General features: G+C 34.8%; 1 non-coding gene across 1 annotated transcript; it reads left to right on the top strand.

The window, feature by feature from the left end:
* Positions 1-14,576: 14,576 nt before the first annotated feature.
* Positions 14,577-14,717, top strand: LOC120362488 (U4 spliceosomal RNA). The gene has a single exon (XR_005578379.1). It is a non-coding gene; the product is annotated as a U4 spliceosomal RNA (small nuclear RNA).
* The last annotated feature ends 2,768 nt before the right edge of the window (positions 14,718-17,485 follow it).

The following is a 17,485-nucleotide window of genomic DNA, read 5'->3' as shown; positions in this document are numbered from 1 at the left end:
TTGATAGAGAGGAGACTCAGTTTCCCAACAATAAGACCTAATACAGACAGCATGAGCCCAACTATATCTGTCGCTTCTTCCTTTATCTTCTCCCGGCAGTTTGCTCATAAGGTATCCAAAATATTTTCTCTCTCAATATTACACAAACTTTTTGTTCAAAAGAGAAAAACAAAGCTTACTTTTACATGGTGTATTATTCATGTGAAAGCTAATTTTAATAAAACCTTGTAAACATATCTACCTAATTTTTATCAGTTTGACCATAAGATTTCCACAACATTTTATAACCTTTTCCAATTTTCTATTAAACAGCAGATCAGTGCTCCAAGAAAATTCTGTTATTCCGACACACGGGCCCAGATGCTGGCTTGCATCAGAGTGCCTACGACATTATTGTTTAATTTATAGAAAAATTCTGAACTAATCTTATCCTGTAAAATTGGCTCCTAGAGTTGCAAGCACCCATCTCGTCCACAATAGTCCCTGGCCTTAGAGAGACTGCACAGTTTTAACCTAGCCCCGTGTCTCACAAAAGCAGTTCATTTTGATTGTCACCTTCTCTCAGGTTTGTTGATGATGCTTCAACTGGTGTCCATGCTCAAAATGTAGCAGGGGTTGGTGCCTTCTATAGGCCCAAGGGTCAAAGCCCTGTAATTTAATGACACAAACCTTAGTTATAAGGATGTTTATACTACAGAAAATCCCATCCTTTTCTCTAAGATGTTACAAATTAAAACAGTGTGATTTGGTGTTTAGGAATTACTGCCTGCAGTACTTCAAACCATTGCATTAGTTAAGTATTCTTTGCATATATCTAATTGCTAGCATTCTAGTGACAGAATTATGACCGAAAGCATCAAAACTGTGTAAGTCTATGTCAAACTTATCAGAGAAAGACAACTTTTTTCTCCATCATTAAAACATGATAAATGCAAATATCAGTTTTGGAAATTCAATGAGAAACAATTCTCATCCCTCTTAAATATTATATGTCAAAATAAAAACAAAGTAAGAATAAGCATATGATAATTTCCTTTCAGCTATTTTTAAAAAGCATCATCACATATTTTCAAGATTGCTTTCTAGATACAGTAATGACAACTGATAATGTTACTGGCAGAAGGCGTACAGATTCTTGGTATTTTGAACAAAGAATTGGACAAAAGTCACAAGCAAAGCAAGGAAATAATGAAGCAGCAAAAGCAGAGCCTTATTGAAAATGAAAGGACACCCCGAATGGGGGAAGCAGACCTGAGCAAGTGGCTCAGAGACCCTGTTACAAAATTTTCTAGAGTTTCAATATCCTCTAGATGTTTCCCACGGGTCACTTGGTGTATGCCTTATGTACATGAAGAGGCTGAAGTAAAGTTACAAAGTCATTACTTGGTGTACATCCTGTGCAAAAGAGGAGGTTGTATCCTGTTGCAGCTTAAGTAGAGTTACAAAGTTATTTACTTGGTCATAGAAAGCTGGGGTTTCTTACTTACAAAAACAAGCAATGGGGAAAGGATTCCCTATTTAATAAATGGTGTTGGAAAAACTGGCTCATCATATGCAGAAAGCTGAAACTGGACCCCCTTCCTTACATCTTATACAAAAATTAACTCCAGATGGATTAAAGATTTAAACATAAGACCTAAAACCATAAAAACCCTGGAAGAAAACCTAGGCAATACCATTCACGACATCAGCATGGGCAAGGACGTCATGACTAAAACACCAAAAGCAATGGCAACAAAAGCAAAAATAGACAAACAGGATCTAATTAAACTTAAGAACTTGTGCATGGCAAAAGAAACTATTAATAGAATGAACTGGCAATCAACAGAATTGGAAAAAATTTTTGCAATCTACCCATCTGACAAAGGCTAATATCCAGAATCTATGGAGAACATAAACAAATTTACAAGAAAAAAAAAACTAACAACTCCATCAAAAAGAAAGCAAAGAATATGAACAGACACTTTTCAAAAGAAGACATTTACGCAGTCAACAAACATATGAAAAAAAATGCTCATCATCACTGGTCATTAGAGAAATGCAAATCAAAACCACAACCACCTGACACCAGTTAGAATGGCAATCATTAAAAAATCAGGAGACAACAGATGCTGGAGAGGATGTGGAGAAATAGGAATGCTTTTACATTGTTGGTGGGAGTGTAAATTAATTCAACCTTTGTGGGAAGACAGTGTGGTGATTCCCCAAGGATCTATAAATAGAAATACCATTTAACCCAGCTATCCTATTACTGGGTATATAACCAAAGGATTATAAATCATTCTACTATAAAGACACATGCACATTTATGTTTATTGTGGCACTGTTCACAATAGCAAAGATGTGGAACCAACCCAAATGCCCATCAATGTTAGACTAGATAAAGAAAATGTGGTACATATACACCACGGAATACTATGCAGCCATAAAAAGGATGAGTTCATGTCCTTTGCAGGGACATGGATGAAACTGGAAACCATCATTCTCAGCAAACTGACACAAGAACAGAAAACCAAACACTGCATGTTCTCACTCATAAGTGGGTGTTAAACAATGAGAACACATGAGCACAGGGAGGGGAGCATCACACACAGGGGCCCAGGGGGTGGGAAGCTAGGGGAGGAATAGCAGGGGGTGAGAGGATTGGGAAGGGATAGCATTGGGAGAAATACCTAATGTAGATGATGGGGCGACGGATACTGCAAACTACCACCATGGCACGTGTATACCTATGTAACAAGCCTGCATGATCTGTACATGTACCCCAGAACTTAAAGTATAATAGAAAGTAAAAAAATAAAAGAAGAAATCTGAGGTTTCTCTGTTTGATTTAGTTCTAGGAAGCCCTTAGCTTCTGCAAGGCCGGTCGCCTCGCTGGGAGCTCAGACACGCCCATCCCTCTCCAGACTGAAAATTACCTCCCCAGAATCTGCACGCAGCATCTAGCTTCACCACGCCCACCTCTGCACTCAACACTCAACTCTGCACTCAGCACCAGGATCTGCACTCGACACTAAACTCTGCACTCGGCACCTAGCCAGCCATTGGAAAACCCCGCCAAAATTTAAAAGAAGTCCCGCCATAACCTGCCCAATAGCACATTGCCCCATCCAGCCCACTCACCAGAAATCCCACCTACCTACCTATAGCAGCCTGTCACGTCCACATCCTGTTTCTCCACAGCCAATCAGAGCGCCTTCTCTCCCTATATAACCCCAGGCCTGAGAGGAGTCAGGCTTGACTTCCCTGGCCTCTTTCCCCAGGACCAGGGAACCTCAGAACCTCTTTCGGGAGCAGAATAAATTGGCGTCTAATTGTTCTCATGTAGGCCACAGTTTCCTCATTTTAAACTTGGCAATAAACCTTACAGAGAATAACCCTTACAGCTTCCCTGGCCCCAGAGCCTATTCTCCTACCTCAATTAGATAACTCTCATTACCAAAATCTTCAAACCCATGCAACAGCTGCAAATATTTTGTTTTCAAGTACACATATGAAGGCCAATCAGTGATAAATGGCTTAAGATAAAAAAATCATTAGAAAGTCTCACTTTTTTTATATTACTACTTAATCCAAGTGAATGTCATTTTAAATTAGTTTGAAAGAAATTCTAATCGATATGATTTCCTTAAAGACAAGTCCAGTCTTTCCTGAACATTAAAACTGTACCCATATCACAGTTGTTTTTATCAAAGGAAAAGCTCTGAAACCACTCCAAATTGTTGATTCAGTTGAGTCACCCTGGACACAAACACTCAAACATTTTCACTCTCACCCACTTCTCCAAACAACATAATATGTAATCCACTATTTCAGTTCAGAATTTATAAAAATAGGTCTTTTATTTATTTAGCTGTCTAGATCATCAGAGGTAAACAAAACCAAGCAAATTTCAAGTGGCTGGTGTGCTCCATCAATTCCTGCAGGCCCAACAATGGAGGCCTAAGAATTTGAGATGAATAGAACAGATGATTACTTTTTAGAAATGCATAGGAAACGAAATAACTATTTACAGAACCAAATAAAAGTGTTCCATTGGAAAGTAAAAAATGTCTATAATTTTATATACGGTTTTATATATATGCATACACAAGTGAAACCCAGAGGAAAACGAACAGCAAACAAATGAAAATTAGAAGCAAAACAAATCAACAGGAAACCAGCCCTATCTTTCTTAGTTTACCTTGGAGGCTAAAGTGTTACCTAGAGCCTAAAGACCCCCCATAATGAATATTCTATTCCTAATACACAATTCAATATTCTCTAATCCACCAATATCACCATACATTCTGTGCAATCAAGACATTCACTGGGGGGCACATGACCAGTAAGGACTCTGGTGCCGGCAACATCCACGCAAAATAGCAAACATAACATGAAGCAGTGCAAGCATGGTACACTAAATCCAGCTTCACACTTAACTATATTAAAAAAAGAACTGCCACCAGCCTGGGCAACTTGGCAAAACTTCTTCTGTACTAAAAATTATAAATATTAGCCAGGCATGGTAGTGTGTGCCTGTAATCCCAGCTACTCAGGAGGCTGAGACAAGAGAATCACTTCAACCTGGGAGGCGGAGGTTGCAATGAGCCAAGACCATGCCACTGCACTCCAGCCTGGGTGACAGAGCAGGACCCCTTCTCCATAAACAAACCAACCAACCAACAAACAAAAATTGCCAAACTGCCAATGCACTTCTTCACAATATTTCTTATTTTACTTTAATCAAGACTAAGAGCTTTAACCCTGAAAATGTTAATTTGCCAAATTTGTCCAATTCTCTATCAGGTTTTAATGAATATTTTATTATCTAAACTTTTTCAACTTTTCATTCTCTCTGTATGGCCAGTTGCAGTATGTGCAAAGAAACAGGAAAACTACATGTGACTCACACAGACCATCCACGATATGCTTGGGCTTTCCGATCAACCCCAGATGCTCTTCTTCTCCTCATGATCACCCTTTCTCCTTCTTTCTTCCCAGTAATTTTACTTCAGGACAGAAAACGTGCCATACAAGATCCTTCCTCAAAATTACGACCTTTTCTTTATAACCTTCCTTACCAAAAACAAATGATCACATATACAACTTTTTCCATATCTTTCTCCCCTACTTACTGGTTCTTTACTGTATTGTTTCATAAATAACCTTTTTACATCTGTAATTTAAATTAACTTTCAAATAACTTCTGAATCAGACAAAATTATTCTTTTTCTCACTAGCAACACAAACTTTTTGGCACATTTTGTATACAGAATTATGTGTTGACTAGAATTCTTATCCTTAGTGACTTAATACTTTAGTTAAACCCTAAAAAGCAAGAAATCCTAAATTATCAGATAAAAGCATTTTATAGATAAGAGCAATCCCACAATTTTTAGAAACATTTCCCCATATCATAACCCTTTCATAGTTAGAAATGACCCAGATTTTTAATGAACACAAAAATAATATTAATATTTTAAGTTACACAAAAAGTTGACCTAAAACATTTATATTTCATTTACATGTACTCAATTCTTTCTTTTTTTTTTAACAAATTATCTCAATTACTTCTATAAACTGAGGTATTAGATACCATAATTTAAAGCCAATTATATCCTTATTAACCGCTTTTAAAACAATCATTTTTTAATAGCCACCAAACATCAGATGCTCCCCTAAGAAAGAGCTTCAAAGTTAGACACAGAGATATTTTTGCCGATAACTCAAAAGATTCAGCTAAAACATTAAATTAGTGTTATTTTTCAAAGAAGGCACACAAGACGAGATCATTTTGTTTTGGCTGGTTTAATAGCTTTATAACCTTCTATGCCAAACATTGACATCTCAAAATATCTCTCAAAGACAAATATGAAATCTAGACAAAATTGTATGCTGACAATTCTGCAGACATTTTATTTTTATTTTACTGATAATTTTAAAGCCAGTTTGTTTAGTGAAGATTTACTTAAAGTCAGGTGAACTTGAAAATTGCTTGGATATGTTTACTTAATTTATGAGTACTCTGTTCTTTATAAACCAGTTTAGTAGACATAATATATGACTTAATAAATGTATATACAAATAAACACATTTATACATACACACACAGATTCAATAACTTTTACCTTGGAAATCTAGTCATGAGTTTTGGCAATACAAACTCATTGGTTTTACATGGTTACACATTTTTTCCCAATGGAAAAATATGTGGTATATATTTATCATATTTTAATTTTTTTTTGCTTGAGAAATTAATTTTCCCCATATATTTACCAGCAATTGAATTTATTATTCTGTAAATCAGCTCTTCATAAATTTCACTCAGTTTTCATTATGGTGCTCAACATTTCTTACTGGTTTATTTAAAATGCTCATTCTTGAAAAAGTAATTTTTTTCTCATGGTATTGAAGTATTTTTATAATTTTTCATTTAGGCTTGACTTACGTTCTGTTTGTAATACACAGACTTTTAAATCATTATGTACTTAATTCCATTGATCCTTTCTTTTCATTTTTGCTCAGGTATCATATAGAAAAAAAAATCCCTTCCTCAAATGTATTGTTTTGTATTTTATGGTTTAATTTTTATATGTAAATCTGCATTCCAGTTGGAAATTTGGTGACATGCGGTAAGACTCTTAACCATATGTTTCTAAATATTTAACCAATTATATATTAACAATATTTTATGAATAATTGATTTCTTCAGTTAGATGCAACAGTTTTATCATGTACTAATAGAAAAATATGCAAACTTAATTTTAACCAAATTCATTCTTGTATGTGGTTGAAAATCAAATGGTGCAGAAAATTCTATCGGTACAGAACAGTTCTTTACCTCCCCATGCCTTACCTGCTTCTCACAAATTACAGCCATGGCATCTTAGAGACGCAATACTGAGCACATGAAGGAAATGGAAAACCTGAAGAACAAATAACTAGCTCATCAGGGAGACGGTAAAGTTTTAGCCACAGTGGTAGTGAATCTTGTGTCTGAAAACAAAATTCTATTTTTCTGGTAAAAATTGAGCAGACAATTCAGTCTTCAGTAAAAATAAGGAGCTCATCATTTCTGCCGTAATGTAGAAGTCTTGTCACTAATAGAGCATCCTACATTCAAAGATAGCTTTACCTAAATAGGAAATACCATTTCCTCTCAGGGTAGGGCTGTTCATATTCACATGCCAAATACATCTTCTGGTCACATTATCATCCAGTCCATCCACTCCACTCTATTATTCATACTCAGTAACATTCTCACATTATATTGATTGATGTATAAGAAAGTCCTGTGTCTGGAAAATTTCGATGTGAAGTAGAGGAGAAAGAGAGAGGCTGTGGAGGCAGATTGTTATATTTCCCCAACAATAAAGTTCTCTTGTAGAAAACATAAAAAGCTGAGAGCATGAAGTTGAAAATAATTCCACATTCTATTGCTTTTGAAAGCTGAACTATCTTTAGCTACCAAGAGTACTAAGGAAACACAGTGTGTCAAAACACCGTGGAGACAAAGAAATAAGGGAGAAAATGTGAGAATGTGAAGGAAGTTCGCTTTGCTGCTAAGAAGTTCTTTTAACATGACAGGAAAGGGGACCTTCTGGAATAGTAGCCTGCTTCTTAGAGCATTATAAATACTCTGCTTCTACAAAAGTGTGATTTAGTAGATTTGAAACACAGCAAATCCACCCAACCTGCTTCCATTCCAAATATGAAACAGAGGAAGCAATAGAAATGGTCCAGGGATCTAGCCAAGTGCCAGATATTTTCTTTTTCAGATTTATGAAGGAACGTAAAATTTTTTGACTATATCTCAAATAATAAATACCCAGAGTTTCCCATAGTTATAAATATATATTTGGATCAGTTCTAGTACTAAGTGATAAGTACTACATTTTCTCTGGGCGGAAAAATGATGTACTCATTCAAGAAAAATATCTGCACAATATATAAAATATTTTAATACACGAAACATAAAAATTCAAAACTGAAAAATGAAAGTGTTCTTAATTGGTTAGTTGTCTGGGGTGATACCAGAGAATGAGGAGGCCTTGAAAATTACAGAGAACTCGGGATGGTTTATAAGTAGACACGTATCTTTTTCTACCTTGTGCATCTTGCTAGGGTAGATGTTGTGATTTAAGGGACCCAGGCAAATTATAAAAGTTTTTAATATTTGCAGGAATTTGGAACAAATTGAGTTGTTAAACCATTCCTTTTTCTCTTTTATTTGCTTGTTTCAGGTTAAGGGTTATTAGAAAGAAATGAGGAAAGGAAGGAAGGAAGGGAGAGAGGGAGAGAGGGAGGGAGAGAGGGAGGGAGGGAGGGAGAGAGGGAGGGAGGGAGGGAGGCAGGGAAAGAAAAATGAACAAGAGAATAGGCAAAGGAAGAGAAAATATATTAAGGAGGTCAAGAAGCATAGGAAACATGATCCTAAGAACTGAAAGCTTGGATAGTAAGAATAAGCCCCCTGAGGACACTGCATAGTGGGCTGAGGGCCCTTCTATTCCTGCACTACCTGAGGATTTGCATCCTGTGAACATCTGGATTTGATACAAGGTCTCAAAAAGAGCTTGGCACTGGCTGACCGGTTGGGTCCTCTCGCAGGGAAAAAAGCATGAGAGTAAGATACTTTCCATAGACTTTATGGCTTTCATTTTCTTGAAAATATCTCTGCATACTTCATAGAGTTTGTTCAGCTGCAGACAGAATTAGCTCATTAGGGATGAGTAAAGGTAGAAGTGGTATCATCAAAAAGGAAAAAAGTAAGGACTCATATTTGCTTCAGACAGTGATAACATTTTGAAGTGGAAAGGGGCAGACTGTCACCCAATTAAGAAAAACCTTCAGGAATATACAAAGATCCGTTTGTTTTTCCTGGCTGCAGAGCTTTGAAACAGACCTTGATAAGCCTGGGAAGTGCCTTCCTTTGGTGTACTAACTGTTTGTTTTAATGTCTTCAGAAACATCTGTATCTTTCACTGTTGAGTTACACAGAGAAGTGTCAAGTGAAGATTAAGACACTGTGAACACATTGCACTGTGTGTTAATAATAATGGTTAATGAGTACGGCTCAGCATAACTTACAATTTTAAGTTTGATAAAAGGGTTTCAGTTAATAAAGAATTTCTTCAAAGCCTGTATCTCAAAGCAGAAAACACAATTCCCAAAAATCTGTTGAAAATGTTGAAAAATGATAATTCTAGATACAGTTTTCGATGGCTGTATGACAGTGCTAGTATTTTTAAGATTATTATCATTTCACTGGACCCCCAAGGGATTTTTACTGTTTTCATGCAACCTTGGTTTTATCACCAACCTTATTATTTTTAATGTGTGATTTTCGTAGACATTTTTGGCATTTTTTAGGAATGTAATAAAGCTTTAAAGTAGAAACTTCTACATCTTTATTTGACAAGGGAAGAAGGCTGACTCTCGGTACTGTGAATAAGAAAGATAAAATTCTGAATATTAAAACAAAAACGGAGACTGATTTTCCCAAGGAAGTAAATTAATTACCAAATTGTATCCAAAAAACTCGACCATACCTACTCCTTTTTTATTTTAGCTAGTGCTAGTGACTGATGGTAGGAATAATGTGGGTGTCTCCAGGGATGGGAAGCCACTCCAGTTCAGATCAGAACTTTTAAAAGAATTCTAAAAGAGGACCTTCACCAGAAAGAAAAAAACCTTGAAGTTTTGACATTTATTTTCCTGGTTGGTAAGACAGCATTTTCATTTCTAGTCTGGCAAGGAGAGAGGCTCTCTCAAGTACCATTTTTAGCCCCAAAGTTTCTTAAAATGGGTAAGCTGGACTTTTAAAAACGTTTGTCTTCAACCTATGAGATTGAAATTTATTTAGTAGAGACTGATTAAAAATAAAAAGTATATTACTCAGAAAAGAGATGTGTGGTTGATCACCCGTATGCTTGCATGTGGACAAGTAGTGTTTGTGGAGTAGGAAGGGTGTGTGTGTAAGGATAGGTGTATAAACTGTCATTTATAATGACCAAAAGATATTAATCAATAGAAAGTATTTAAATTATTCCCAAACTTTACACCATAGTAACTAAATTCTCCCAAAATTATTTTTTTCTGTACATACAGCATTACTTTTAACTTTCTCATGCTTAACATGTATTTTCTGTAATAATTTATTGTAGCTTAGTCACACATAATCTATATATTACTCTATGCTCCTTATTATTTGGCAATCAGGCAAGTCAGCACATAGCAAAATTAATGATGGCACACAGCTTTGATTTTTAAACTGGAGTGGAAACTTATGATGTCAACTGAGGATTCTATAGCCTATTTAAAATAGATGAAGGCAAAATAAAGACATTTTCAGATGAAGAAGCTAGGAAAAATTTTAACAGCAGACATGAGTTGTGAAAAATGTTAAAGGAAGTTCATTACACTGAAGAGAATGATACTAAATGGATATTTTAATTAAAAAAAAAGAATAGAGTGCTGATAATGGACATATATCAGAAAATGCATTTTTACATATTTCCAAAGATTTCTTTAAAGGATAAATGATTGAAGCAGAAATCAGTCATTGTAATATGACATTAATAAAATATGTTGAAGTAAAGTAAATAAAATAATAGTAAGAATGAAGAGAGGAGAGAAAAAAATACAGTTTTTAAGGCTCTTACATGTGAAGTGACACAGCGTGATTTAACAGTTACTGTGATAAGTTACAGATTTATATTAAAAACTTAGAACAATCCATAATAAACCAGAAATGTCTACTGAGTGACTTGAAGTGGAGATCAAATGCAATACTGAAAGTACTTACTTCATCAAAAAGGGAACTAAAAGAAAAAACTTATAAATGATACAAATAGAAAATAGAAAACAAATTACAAATGGGAAACTTAAGTATAAATAACTATATGTAAACAATCTAAAAACTAAACTTAGAGAGATAGAGATTACCATATTCAACTTTAAAGAATTAAGACCAAAATATATCTTGTCAGAGCAAATGCTATTTCAACATAATGATGGAAATAGCTTAACTGAAAGCATACAGAGGACATACCGTGAAAGCACTATCGAGAGCTCAAGCTACCACATTAACATCCACAAAAGCAAACTTCGAAACAAGATGTAGAGAAAATAGAGGGATATTTTATAATAATGAAAGGAAGAGTTAATTAAGAAAACATAATTATCATATACATGTGATATCTTAACAGAAACTTGAAAAAAGCAAAAACTCACAAAGCTGAAAGAAGAAATAGATATTTCTACAATTTTGGTTGAAGATTTCAAAATTTCTCTCTGAGTAATTGATGAAATAAGTAGACAGAAAATAAGAAAGAACACAGAAAACTAGAACAACAATTGCAAACCCAAAAACATTCAGTCTCACAATCAAAATTGGAAATGAGGTCTCAGTCTGTAGAGTAAGCCAAGAAAAATAAATAAAAGTTATAGAACTAGGAAGGAAGTAAAACTCTTTATATTTTCAAATGCCATGATTCTTTATGTAGAAAATTCTAAGAAATGTGTAAAATACTAGAAATATTAAGAAAATCTAATATTGTCACAGAATGAATGGTTAATGTACAAAATTAATTATATTTTGTATATAGCATTAACAACTTAAAGATGAAATTTTAAATATCCATTTAAGTTAGCATCAAAACAAGCTTTTTTTAAGAAAATAAATAAACAAGATAGGCAAGAGCTTTATCCTAAAACTACAAAACATTAATTAAAGAAGAGTGAAATAAAAGAAAAGTAATACTATGCTCTAAACATTTTAACAATGTTTCCTTCAATATTTTCTTCAATTTTTTTTCTCAAATTTATTGTTACATTTTAAACTAAATCCCACTAGATATTATTTTATAGAAATTAAGAAGCAGATTCTTAAATTTTATGAGAAAAATATGGAATACACAAACCTTTTTGGACATAACAGTACCTTCTCTCAACGTTTTGAAAGAACTTTGTTTCTTTAAACAGCCTTTTTCACAAAACAGTATCCACAAAGCTAATTCAGTGGGAAAATGGATGGCTAGGTTTTCAACAACGGTGCTTTTCAAAAAATAACTTTACATTTGTAAGGATATAAAAATTATCCTACTGCTCACCTCACATTTTAAGTCAAATTTAATTCTGAAACTATTAAATTTAAGAATATTTTTATGACATTAAAATAGACAAAAATCTCTTAGATCGTATATAACAAGCTCAAACCACAAAAAAATTTTAATATAATAAACTATCAAAATCAAAAACTTATCAAAAGATGACATTAAACTATACATATAAAACAGAAAATGGGATAAATATCTACAAATAATAAATTTGACAAGAGGCTTTTCTAGAGAATCTGTTAAAAAATTTCTTATAATTGAATTATTAGAAGATAACCAGGCCAATATATGTGTATAAAATTATACACCCACAATAAGTACATGACAAGATATTCACCATTATTAATCATCTGGGAAGTGCAAATTAAACTTATAAGAAGGTGACAATATTCACATGATTTAATAGCTAAAAGGAAATAGAAGGAATAGAAAAACTGTACAGGGTGTGTAGCAACTGATATTCTAATGTATTGCTGATAGGAATGTAAATGTTACAACTTTGGACAACAGTTGAACCATTTTTTACAACTTAAACATAAGCTTAACAAACAATCCAGCAATTTCACACATAAATATTTAAGCAAGGGAAGGGAAACATAAATTGATACAATACTTGTACATTAATGTCCAAAGCAGCTTTCTTGTTTTTTTTAAATAAAAGCCAAAACATGGAAACAACATTTTATAAATATTCTAGTACAAGAATTGTTATTCTTATTCTGACCACATAACGTTATTTTCTGATCTGAGTCTGCTTCTCTGTCGCAGCTTTCTGTCTTAGTAATGTGGAAAACTGAATAATAGCAAAACTAACTTTAAATATGAACCCTATTCTTTTGCTTTGCTTTTATAGCCATTTACGCAGAAAAATCACATTAGCCATTTTTGTGAGATTGCTCTTTTCAAAGTCAATATATTGACTTTTTTGCCCCCAACTCACTAAAATTCCATGATTTCCTCAAAAAAGGGTGTGCCTCATTTCCACTGGGAAACCCTGAACGACAGCATCCATCTATTCATTCTTTCTATAGATGTGATACTGAGTGGTCCTGTCTTTTTTCCTTATCATGTTTCCCATGTACCAGTCACTGTAGATTCCAAACCCTACTCATACTATTGGGAAGAGTGACATATGACAGGTTATTACAATACATACGGTAACCGTAATGACAGGGATGCATATGCCATGTTAGTGTTAAAGAAACGGTTCTTTAGCTTGAGTACGTTGTTGTACTTAATCTGTAGGACCTGGAAGGTCTGTAGCACAAAGGCTTCCTGCGTGGGCTATCACTGAAGTAAAGAAGGGTGGGTAGAATCATCCAACAGAGAAAAGAAAAGACACTTAGGCAAAGAAGACGTTGAAGTATTGAAAACTGAACACAATCTCCCTGTGTAGACTCATTACCTATAAAGGCAGTCTGTTACGCCAATGTTCTGGAAACTCATTGTCCTGGAAACACATCATCCTGGAAACTTTGGTAAAGATTCTTTTCTTTAAAGTTAACACATTTATTTCACTTCGACAGAATACCAGTCATTCCTAAAACTGTATGCATCGTAGGGAGTCCTAGCAGGCAATCTTTGGGAAAATAAAATAAGACTGAATCATCTTTTAGTTTCTTTTGAAAAATAAAGACACGGACTCCTACATGTAATTTTCTTTTCTTTTCTTAAGACTTCCATTGGGAGGAATGGAGAACAGCACATAAACCATATTTAAGAGTTTTAAGAAAATGTACCTCTGCCTTTGCTTTATCCTGATGTAGCTTAGCTCCTTCTTGGTGGCGTTGTAGAATGCTTTGTTCTGAAATAAGATGCGCTGGGGTGCTCTATTGTGTTCGTTCTATAGTGAACGTCCATGAATTTTCTTGTGCTAGCTTCCAAACAATTTCAAGGTGCTTACATTTACTAATGTTATGTACTGCAGAGAAAAGAAATAGATGGATTACCTTTTCTCAGGTTAGCAGTGAACACAATTGTCACTCTTTTCCCTTAGGTATTAATATCCCTTCTGGGAAACCCATGGAACTTAAATACAAAAAGAGCAGATACATTCAAAGAAAGGAGTGGATGTTAATTTATTAACAATTCCACCAACATGCAAGCTTACCCTTTGCACAAATACTTGAATTCTGCATGTTATACAACAGGTGTGATGAGAAAATGGTAGAGCGATAAAAATCAGATGGGCTTCAGAGACAAACTGAATACTTTTCAAGTACCTGATACCAACACAGTGTGTGGATTTCAGGGGATTCTGCTTAATGCTGCCTTTTCGAAGTTCTCGACTATCCCTTATTTACCTTTATTATCACATGGAATTGAAAGAAAATCCTATTTGCTTACTTCTCTTCTCTCCCTGTGTCCCCCAAAAATGTAATCTCCTCAAGAGCACAGACTCCTTGGCACATCTGTAGAGTCCAGCCATTAGGTGAGTTCTAGAAAGTAGATTCCGCCCACGGAAAATCTATCCACCTTAGCTTTGTGCAGTGGCAGTATCGTAGCCAATGAGGTTTATCCGAGGCGCGATTACTGCTAATTGAAAACTTTTCCCAATACCCCGCCATGACGACTGGAAATACAGTCGGCATTGGCAATTTTTGACAGTCTCTATGGAGACTGAATTATTAAAAAAAAAAATAAGAAGAAAGAAAAGAAAAGAAAATCTATCCACCTTAACTGCAATCAGGTGGACAGAACACAGGCAGAAATCACAAGTGTTGATCTGGTTATGGTTTATATGACAGTAACACCAATTTAGGACAATTTATCCACATAAAAAGAATGCACTAAATCATGGAAATGCAAACTATCATTAGACATATTTCAATAATACTCAATAAGATTCAAGCAGTAGTCACTACATAATTATCAAGAATTTGTTGTCAACCCCTCTAAATGCCAACTTAACTAACAGTAATTGGATTGAAATCAACAGTAAAAAAAAAAAAAAAAAAGAAAAGTAATGTTGAGAGTTCCGCACCAGACCCTGTTTGGCAACACACCCTTAGTGTTCTCCGGGGATGGAGACAGTTATCTCCATGTGACAGTGAGGGGAGCCAAAAAAAGTTAAGACTGGCAGATTTTTTGATGTCGCATACTGAGTAAGAGCTAATGGTAATATTCCGATGATATTATCCATGTTCTTTCCAAGTCATCCATTTAAAAATCAAAAGAAGCCGGGCGCGGTGGCTCAAGCCTGTAATCCCAGCACTTTGGGAGGCCGAGGCGGGTGGATCACGAGGTCAGGAGATCGAGACCATCCTGGTCAACATGGTGAAACTCTGTCTCTACTAAAAATACAAAAATTAGCTGGGCATGGTGGTGCGTGCCTGTAATCCCAGCTACTCAGGAGGCTGAGGCAGGAGAATTGCCTGAACCCAGGAGGCGGAGGTTGCGGTGAGCCGAGATCGCGCCATTGCACTCCAGCCTGGGTAACAAGAGTGAAACTCCGTCTCAAAAAAAAAAAAAAAAAATCAAAAGAAAATAAATAAATACGAACCTGTTCTGAAACATGTTTTAAATTAAAAAAAAAAAAAAAAAAGCAGTATTTTTAAAATAAAAGAATGGAACCTGGCAAGGAGAACACAAACGTATTTGTTTATGTTATTATTAGATTAGTGAATGATAGCATACTTTAAATGATGTGTCAGTTAGAAAAATCACAACAATATTAAACTGTGTAAAACTGTCAGCCAGAAACTAATTTTAACTGAAAGAAATAGCTTTAGCTTATTTTTGTCAATATATGTTTCAACAGGGTTTGAGGGCAGACATAGATGTGGCAGTATAAATACAATTCTGAATTCTGTCAGGAGCCCCTTAATGGGATTTCTGAAAGAGTGACTCTGTGTTAGCTACCTAATAACACTGAAAAAAAAAATTCAAAGACAATATCTGTACAAAAATGTTTTAAGTAGTTATATATAGGCTGAATAATTTTAATATTATTTTGCATGCCATATTTATCTCATTAAATCAATATTCATTTTGGAGATATTTACTTGGAAAATTTTATACCTTATTTATGCTCTAGTTAATGTTTGATTTATTGATAAATATTCACCTTTATTTTAAAAGAACAGTTTACAAGATATCAAATTCTTTTTACTGGCGAGTGTGTGGTAGCAATGAAAAATTTTGAAAAATAAAGACACTTACTTTTTTTTTTTTTTGAGATGGAGTTTCGCTCTTGTTACCCAGGCTGGAGTGCAATGGTGCGATCTTGGCTCACCGCAACCTCCGCCTCCTGGGTTCAGGCAGTTCTCCTGCCTCAGCCTCCTGAGTAGCTGGGATTACAGGCACGAGCCACCATGCCCAGCTAATTTTTGTATTTTTAGTAGAGATGGGGTTTTACCATGTTGACCAGGATAGTCTCGATCTCTTGACCTTGAGATCTGCAGCCTCCCAAAGTGCTGGGATTACAGGCTTGAGCCACCGCGCCCGGCCTAAGACATTGATTCTTACATGTAATTTCACTTTCTTTTTTTAAGACTTCCATTGGGAGAAATGGAGAACAGCACATAAACCATGTTTAAGAGTTTTAAGAAAATGTACCTCTGCCTTTGCTTTATCCTGATGTAGCTTAGCTCCTTCTTGGTGGCGTTGTAGAATGCTCTGCTCTGAAATAAGATGTGCTGAGGTGCTCTATTGTGTTCATTCTATAGTGAACGTCCATGAATTTTCTTGTCCTAGCTTTCAAACAATTTCAAGGTGGTTACATTTACTAGTGTTATGTACTGCAGAGAAAAGAAATGGATGGATTACCTTTTCTCAGGTTAGCAGTGAACACAATTGTCACTCTTTTCCCGTAGGTATTAATGTCCCTTCTGGGAAACCCATGGAACTTAAATACAAAAAGAGCAGATACATTCAAAGAAAGGAGTGGATGTAATTTATTAACAATTCCACCAACATACAGTGGAGGTGATAGAATTTTAGACCCCAACTTAGTTTAGCACAAACCCTTGTCAAGATAAAAACTGAAAATAAATTCAAACTGTAGTCAACAGATATAGTTAATATTATGACTTGTCTAATAAAAAGACTTACGAAACTTATTAGAAAGAACAGGCTGTTATTAATACGTAATTGGGACTCTACATACAATCATTATAATAATTTCTATTTAAAATGGAACATGATGTAGTGTAATGAGTAAAAAAAAATATGAGAAAGTGGTCAGTGTTGTATAAGTAAAAATCTTAATATAAATATGGTTAAAGCCAGATATACAAAATTAATAACTTTACATTGAGGTATAGTAAATAATAGGTAATGGGCAATCCCTGAATGTTTGTCATAAGTTAAGCTCATTAATTAATTATAATAATCTTATGAGATAAGTGATATTTTATTTCAGCTTTGGAAATGAATGAACTGAGGCA

The sequence above is a fragment of the Saimiri boliviensis genome, chromosome 15, assembly GCF_048565385.1.
Source record: "Saimiri boliviensis isolate mSaiBol1 chromosome 15, mSaiBol1.pri, whole genome shotgun sequence".
Taxonomy (NCBI): domain Eukaryota; kingdom Metazoa; phylum Chordata; class Mammalia; order Primates; family Cebidae; genus Saimiri; species Saimiri boliviensis.
Note: the sequence above shows the minus strand (reverse complement) of the source record. Positions and strands in the feature narration are given on the sequence as shown.